This window comes from Mus caroli, chromosome 1, assembly GCF_900094665.2.
Source record: "Mus caroli chromosome 1, CAROLI_EIJ_v1.1, whole genome shotgun sequence".
Taxonomy (NCBI): domain Eukaryota; kingdom Metazoa; phylum Chordata; class Mammalia; order Rodentia; family Muridae; genus Mus; species Mus caroli.
In genome coordinates this window covers 58,406,630-58,415,264 of record NC_034570.1, presented here as the reverse complement: position 1 = coordinate 58,415,264, position 8,635 = coordinate 58,406,630, and the positions used below count along the sequence as shown (strand labels likewise).

General features: G+C 44.7%; 1 pseudogene; it reads left to right on the top strand.

Annotated features, from left to right (window-relative positions):
• Nucleotides 1-6,474: 6,474 nt before the first annotated feature.
• LOC110305167 lies at nucleotides 6,475-6,692 on the top strand (annotated as a pseudogene).
• The last annotated feature ends 1,943 nt before the right edge of the window (nucleotides 6,693-8,635 follow it).

The following is an 8,635-nucleotide window of genomic DNA, read 5'->3' as shown; positions in this document are numbered from 1 at the left end:
TGCTTTTTACAATCTCTGTGTGGGTATGTATCTGTGACTGCAGGTACCCTTGGCATCCAGAGATACTGGATTCCCTGAGCTTGAGTTACATGTGGTTATGTGCCATCTGACGTGGGTGCTGGGAACTGACTCAGGTCCTCTGCAAAAGCAGAAATGGCTTTTAATGGCTGAACAATGTCTCCAGTCTTATTTTTGAAACCTTGATTTTGGAATATGAGAGGTTTGTCACCTATTATGCCAGCTTGAAGCTCTTGCATTTGTATATCTATTTTATTCTTGGTTTGGAACGTTTCTGCTCTAATTTCATTGAATAGAGTCTCTGTCTTTAGTTTCAAATCTCAGAACTTTCCTCCATCCTATGGATTTTCAGGTTGGTCTCCTGATGGTATCCCACAGGTCTTGGGTAATGTCATCATGCTTGGCTATTGTTTCTTTATTGATATTTGAAGGCAGTACTTCCTTGACTTCATCTGCAAGCTCTGATTTTCATTCTTCAGTTTGGTTGAGTCCATTGGTCAGGTTTTTCACTTAAAAAAAATGACATTGAATTTTTGATTGCCAATATTTCTATTTTTGTTTCTCAAAAATCCTATTTCCTTACTGAACTCTTTTCCTACATTGGTCCCCTTGCCATTCATGCTGCTGATTTTCTCATTTGTTTTGCTGATGCCTTAACCCACTGTGTTGGTGACCTTAGACTCCAGGTCCTGTGTTGAATTCATCTTGTTTGTATCCCCTTTGAGGTCACAGATCATTTTTATTAATAAACTTTTGAAATCTTCACCTGGCACATTACGTATTTAAATATCTTTGACTTTGGTCATGCAGAAGAGTTTATGTGTAAGCATAATATTATTGCTCACTGTGTACTTCAAATGCTGATCTATTTCTCCTATACCTGGCTGTAATCCTTATTCTGAGAATCTTCTGGCTCAATCTTGTATAAGCACCAGTTCCCTAATTGTTCCCTGAAATATAAATCAATAAAATTTAACAGCCAATGACTGAGCAGGGGGGAGAATAGGGCGGGACTTCCTGCCAGCCAGTGAAGGGGGAGAGAGAGGGAGGAAGTGTGTGATGAGCCACAGGGAGAAAGTCCAGGAGAGAGAATGAGAAAAGAGCTTGAGAAGAGAAAGCCAGAAAATGCAAGGATCTTGGGGTTTTGCCTGGAAGGTAGCCAGATTAGCAGAGAAGTTGCTGTGCCTTTGAAGCTCCTTAAATCAATATATTAGTTCAGTCTCAATTATTTAGCAGTTAGCTGAGAAATCAGCAACTTATTAAAAAGTCACTTACAGTTATGATATTTCAAAGGCGTCATTCTGTTTTATTTTTTGTATTCCTGGTTGTGATAGCTTGCATATGCTTGGCCCATGGAGTGGCACTATTAGGTGAAGTCTTGTTGGAGTAGGTGTGGCCTTGTTGGAGTAGGTGTGTCACTGTGGGCAGGGGCTTTAAGACCCTAGTCCTAGCTGTCTGGAAGCCAGTCTTCTCCTAGCAACCTTCAGAAGATGTAGAACTCTCAACTCTTCCTATATCATGCCTGCCTGGATGCTGCCATGCTCCTGCCTTGCTGATAATGGACTGAACTTCTGAACCTGTAAGTCAGCCCCAATTAAATGTTGTCTTTCTAAGAGTTGTGTTGGTCACGGTGTCTGTTCACAGCAGTCAAACCTTAAGACACTGGTCTTCTGTAACATGATCTGTACAGTTGTTAGTTTGATTATCACTTCTGGTCTTATTTGGGGATTTGTTATTGATAAGCCTATTTTGGGGGGCTCAAACCCCAGTTCCACACAGTGACGAGGAAAAAAACTAATATAATGTAACCACATCAAACCATACCAGGTACAAAAACACACTCTGAAATGATTAAAGCACCAATAACTACAAGTCATAAAATAGAAACAGTAAGGCAGAGTGTGCCATAAAGTTACAGATTAAAGTAAAGATGGAAACGTTTACAGGGATAAGATGAAGAAAGGGAATGTAGGAATAGAAAAACAGAAGACTAGTGAGGGCCAGCGAGTTTCAGTAAATGGAGAAAAGGGATGGAGAATGTTGTAGAGGGAATAGGGCAAGGAATTTTGGGGGGGGGCGGGGATTCATAATAATGAGAAAGTTTGAAAGCAGAATTAAATAAATGTAAGGTGGGGGAAAATTAGAGATGAGTTTTTAAAGAGTCAAGCATAACAAAGGGAGCAGACAGGTAAACAGACAGACAAACTCTAACAAGATGGCGGGGCACTACTACTTAAAACAGAGTAGAAAGAAAACAGCAAAGTTTGAAGAGGAGGAAGGAAGGAAGGAAGGAAGAAGGAAGGAAGGAAGGAAGGAAGGAAGGAAGGAAGGAAGGAAGGAAGAGAAAAGGGATAGGAAAGAAGAAAGAAAAAGATGGCTTCGTAATGAAAAATGCACTAAGGGAAAATTTAAAAAAAAGACATAATTTAAAAAGTACCATAAAGTAAAATCACTGATAAAAATACATTAATAATAAAAACATCAGAGACTGCTGGTCAAATGGACACAGGAGCAGGGCTGTCAGGCTCCTCCGCTCTTGTCTTTTCTGTGCTTTTTGCTGGTGTTGATTCTGTATTCCAACAGTAAGTGTCTGAAGTCTACCATGGCTGTCTTCACTTTATCAGCTCTTTTTCTCTCGGCACCACCAGCCTCTGATGGTCACACTAGCTTCCTAATCTGAGGACTGGAAAAGCCCCTCAGCCTCGTACGACTCTCCAGCTCTTCAATCTGGAGGTTTCTCTTGATTGTGTCAGGAATTTGGGAAGCAGTCATGGCAATGAGAGCTGGGTATGTGGGGACCTGTCTTCTGTCTTGTCATTTAAAGGTCTCCTTAGTACTCACCACCCCGATGGAGGACACTTAGCCATGTGTCAAGCAGGCTGCTGGAGCTTCAGCGTTCTTGGCTTTCACAGGAGTGAGCAGCAGGGGGCTCCAGAGGTGGATCTACTGCTGGGCCCAGGCTCAGGGCTATTCTTGGTTGATGAGGGCACCCCTGGACACCAATGGTGGGGCCACCACCTGAGCCCTTCCTGACCTGGGTAGAACAGCTTTTCCAATCTTCACGAATGTCTTCCTGGGCCTTTTTTCCCCCCACAGGTGTTATGGCTGGTGAAATTCAGGCTCCCGACCTGAGGTCATTTGAAGATCTTCGACTCCCATGGTAGCTTGGTTTTAAACAATAATTTCTCTCTCAGTATGGTTTCTGGTCACTGTCCTCTGGATCACAAAGTGAAAGGGTGGGTTTCTCTCCACTGCTGACTGCTTTGCCAGAGGAAGCAGGGTATTACCAAAATCTACAGATTTATGAGGGCAATTGGCTTGTCCTAAGGGCAAGGCTGCCTCTGTGTTACCTTTCAGGAGCTGGTGTGTGTGTGTGTGTGTGTGTGTGTGTGTGTGTGTGTGTGTGTGAACAAGACATAACTTAGTGTCATTTGAGAAGAGGGGACCTCAATTGAGAAAATGCCTCCATCCTGTAAGCAAGTCTGTCGGGGCATCTTCTTGATTAATGATGGATGTGGGAAGGCCCAGCCACACATGGACACAAGGGCACATGTGTGTCACCTGTGGGCAGATGAGCCTGAGGTACATAAGAATGCAGGCTGAGCAAGCCATGAGTAGCAGCCAGTAAGCAGTGTTCCTCCATGGTTTTTGCTTCCATCCCTGGCTCCAGGTCCCTGCCCTGACTTCCCTCAGTGATGGACTGTAAAGTAAAGTTGAAATAAAACTTTCCCTCCTCCAACTTGCTTTTGCTCGTGGTGTTTAAGTGGCTATAGAAAGGAAACTGAGTCACACTCCCTCCACCAGGCTGCTATGTGGCTGATGCTGTTCCTTTTCGTGTCCTCACCTGTCCTTCTCTCCGTACCTTTCATGTGTCTTTCGCTTTCTTCATGATTTTCCAAAGCTCTTCTCTTTGGAGCATTTCTTTTCCATATTTGGACTCCATTGACTCCTTCACTAGCACACGCAGAGATGGTGTCTAGGTTAACCCTGAAGCCCAGCTGCATAAACTTTCTGCTACAGCCATGGAAGTCCAGCATAGGAACTGCCTGGCTGAGAAGTCCACAGGACTGTGGGGTGTGCATGGGTCCCAGATCAGATTCTCCACTTACAGCTTACAGCTCTGTCCTTCGCCAACTGTGTAGCCAAGGGTACAGCTCCATACTTCTACCTGACCAGTAAGGTTGGTGATGATGTTAAATACAGGGGCTGATGTGACAATCAATTGAGTGACTGTTTGAAAAGTGATTGGTAAGAGTCCAACACATAGGAAACACTGAAACACTGTAGAAGTTACATACAATACTTTCCAGTAGTTGAGAAGTGCGGGCAAGCTTTCTATATGCCTACTCTCTCAAGTGCATTCCATTTTCACTGTCTCCTCTCTCCCTGTCACCCTTCTTTAAAAACGTCTTTTGCCTGTGTTTGCCTTGATCTCTCTCTCTGGTCCAGAGAAGAACACACAGGGGACCATGGGGACAGCTCAGATGCCTTTGGTGGCTGGGAGAAAACCCTATAGCCGAATACTATAAAGCACTGGGGAGGGCTTCTTAGCTGGGTTCCTATCAGAGGTAAAGCAATATGCCACCAGGGGTGATGGTAATTTCAGCTGTCATGATGTCTCCCCATAGACTCTCCTTGGGACTCCTGACTCTGCCCTGTGGTGATATGAAATGGATTTTATTAAGCTCTCATTATGTGCCCCCAAGTCTTGGTATATAAAGCACACGAGAGCCAGTACCACACGCCTGCCGGGTGCTCTGCTCAGGCCTTTCACATGCCCAGCTCTCTCTCTCGTGCACTAAATCTAAAGTGAGGTCCAGGGTTCAGAGGCCCAACTCAGCGTGTGAATTAATGGAGTGGTGGGCTACCTTTGTGTTCGTTTCTTAAATGTTTTCCCGAAGCAGAATTATAAATAGGCTGTTTTCTGACCCATGGGTCAAGAAGCGAATAATCAGGCAAATGATTTTGATTCTAACATCTATTATGAACATAACACATTAATAATGAATGTCAAGAACTCGGTTCAGAGACAGTAAAGGCAAAGGCACCTTGTGTCTCTTTTCGTTCACTTACCATCCTTTTTCAATGCTTTTTTTTTTTTTCCCTATCTGGAGTCGGAATAGGACTTTTCAAAGTCTTCCAGGCTGGTGGTATAGCTCAGTGGGTAAAGACATCAGGCTACCAAGAACCCACTTGGTGAAGGGAGAAAACGGACTCCTGCAAATGATCTTAGACCTTCACATGTGCTGTGGCATGTAGACATGCGTGCGCGCGCGAACACACACACACACACACACACACACACACACACACACACACTCTAAATGTAAAAAAAAAAATTTGGAAAGAAAACTGCAAACAAAAAGGAAATATCCACACCCATAAGCAAACCTAAGAGTGCCTGTAATAGCCTGCCTTTGACTGAGGGGAGGGGCTTAAAGAGGGGAGGGGCTTGTGGAGGGGAGAGTCAGCTTTTGCGGCTTAATTATGGTCCTGCTTCTGTTCTACTTTAACACGACTGGGAAATTGAGTGTCCACATCTCTCGAGAATGTTTTCCGCTCTGAATTCCTGGGGAGTGGTGTCTCGTCAGCATGCCTGGTGCTGCGGATGTGGTTTTATTTAATCCCAGGAAACTGTCTCATTCCCTCTTCTTCCCAAGGACAGAGAACTGTAAACAGGGACAAACCAGCTTTTCAGTCTTCCCCGTTGGGTCTCTGCCTTTCACAGAATTCAAATGAGAAGGTTTTAAGAGGAACTGACCTCACTGGAAAGCAATAGCGGCTATGATGAGGACTCTACCATTTTTGTGAAGTGCCAAATGGCCATATGGATTAAACCTACCCTTTCCTCCTGGTGTGGGTTGGCTCATTAAGAATCAACTGCTGAGCTGCCCTGAGCCAGCCGCAAGAGACAGAGAATGTCCCGTGATCCTCATCAGACAAGAGCATAAGTGGGACATAGCATGCTCCCTGGAGAGTCAGGCCAGCTTCTTGTGATGGAGGCTGGAGGAGAATCGCACTGGACTTGCTAAAAAGGAGCAAGGCGACGTGGTCACTGCTCCTGCTCCTCAGACCCACCTACTGGCTTAGCAGACTTGAGACATTCACATTTTCTGTTTCATTGGGACCCCTCCATTCACCACTGCAGGTAGACCAGATGGAAGCACTGGGAGATTCCCAAGCTCCATTGACTTTTGGCATCTGAGATGTCCAATGTTTACATCCCCATCAAGGGGTCTTCCTAATACCCATATGAGCTCAGGCTATCCTGGGTGCTCACTCGGGGCACTAAAATGTACTGGTTTGAACACATTAATGATAAACTCAGTTCCCAATAATGTGTTGGTGTCACAGTAAGGAAAGGAATTAAGAAACACTTCCATTTGGCACAATTTAATTAAGAGTTGGCCTGGAATTGAATACACTACTTCTCTGACGGAAGACTTGACTGTATGGATGATCGGAGACATACTGCTGTTCCGGATGCTGCTGATGAACATGGGGGCTGTGCTCAACTTTAAACTGAAAAAGAAGGACATGCAAGGCTTTGGGGGGAGGAATTGAGGGAACCCAGCACAGGAGACAACATCCGGGAATTCCTAGTGAGCCTGAGGTACTTCCGGATCTTCACCACCCTGTAGAATGTGTTCATGGTCATACTGTTCGGCTCTTGAACCCTGCATGGAACCCAGAGCTCACCTGCTGGACATCAAGGTTCCGTTCCTGTTTCTGGTGATTTCAAGAATGCTTCTCACTGGAAAACCAGGGACCTTCCCAGAAGGCTTGAGCTCATTTGAGTTGGGAATGTCCATCTCCCAGCCCCCACCTCCACCCCACCCTTCCTTAGCCATGGGTCTACCTGTGCTTTGAGGTTTCAGGAAGTCCTGTAAGACACAGTGACACAGTCAGGCTTTGTTAGGAGAAAGACATACCTAGATCTTCCCCGTGTCCTGGCATTCCATTTTTGCCCAGCTTCTCCAGAAACTTGACCTGGGCTAGTTCTTGGTTGGCTTGTTTGTGATTGTTTTGGGTTGATTTGTTCATTCCCAATTACTGCATGAGTCTGAATTCACCTTCCTAAGCAGTCTTGTGAGTCTGTCTGTCCTTGTCATTGTGTCTGTGAGTCCCTCACAATGGGCTTTACTCTCAAGCATTACATGCGGGGGGTGGGGGGGGGAGGAATGAGGGATACTTTATAGAAATCTTTAACTCTAACTAACCTACTGACCCAGATAACAAACAAACATGCTGTAACATGGCCACCAAGCCACATCCACATTACAGCATCCAGCATTTATGGTGGCTAATCATTTTTATAAGACCACTTCTGCCCTTTTGCCATTCCTAGCATTTATTACCATAGCCGACGGACAAATATGCATTATTTGTGGGTCAGGGGCATGGGAGAGCACAAGATTTTAAGATGCAGTTATGCATTAGTTTAGCTTGTGAAAGCCGATTACACGGCAAATCCAAGGCAGGTCAGGTTGATTGCTCTATTCTTGTCTTAAAGGAAGGTTAAAAAAACAGGATGAGTACATGGTAGGTACCTCTCTTACAGTGACGGGGGGTGGGGGTGGGAATCATGTAAAGAGATGGCCAAGGTCCCTGGGAGCAATAGTGTCACCACCTGAGAACCACTATCCACAGTAATATTCAGTCCAGGAGGACAGTGGTAGTGTCTCTGCAAAGAGCTGAATGACTGGAGTTGTCAGGACGGAGAGAGCCCACATCGCCAGTGAGGTACCTTGGGTACAGTTCACACACAGCCAGTTTGCAAGACAAAGGGTTGGGGGAACCAGGTTTTTCTTACCATGCTTGGATCTAGGAAACTCTGATCAGATGAACACTGGGAAAAGAGGACACAGAACAGCTGGTCAGATCCCATGGTGACTGGTGTAGTGTGTGTGTGTGTATATGTATGTGTGTGTATAAATATTTTTGTGTTTCAAATTGTACTGGAGGCAAAACATCTTTTTTCTACATATGTCACTAACGTTTGTAACCAAGGCCCCTATAACAACAGACAGATTAACAAGAGCAAAGTGTAGACTACCTAATACAGGTTATATGTGATACAAGAGTCTTTGTGAGGAAATTAAGATCCTCCCCATCCCAAGAGAGGGGAAGACTTGAACATTCTCCCCTCCCCTTCCCAGTTCTGATGAAAGCCGAGGAGCAATAGAGTCTAAAGCATAACTGGTAGACCTAGTGGAGGGAACAACTGGTAGACCTAGTGGAGGTGAATGGAGTGGTGTTAGGGAGGGATGGGGATTGAGACAAACCATGGAGGGCAAATTTCACCTCAGTGCCCATCAGTCAGTTACAGCATAAAAATGAGTCTAATCCCAAACCTTAAAATTTTAATGAGAGACCCAAAATTAGATTTTTATTTAAAGTATTTTAATTTAACAGAAAAAGGACAATATAGGCCTTGGGATCTGGATTAGAGGTGCTTGATTCTTATGTATGAGGCTTTGAGTGTAACCTAGCACCACAGGAAAGCAAAGATAAGAAAGATGTAGGGGACATGATTATAATAGAAGCATTCTGGAGGGAGAGAGAGAAGGACTGAAATGTGCTTGTGGCCAACCTGGTCCATAATGAGTTATAGGCC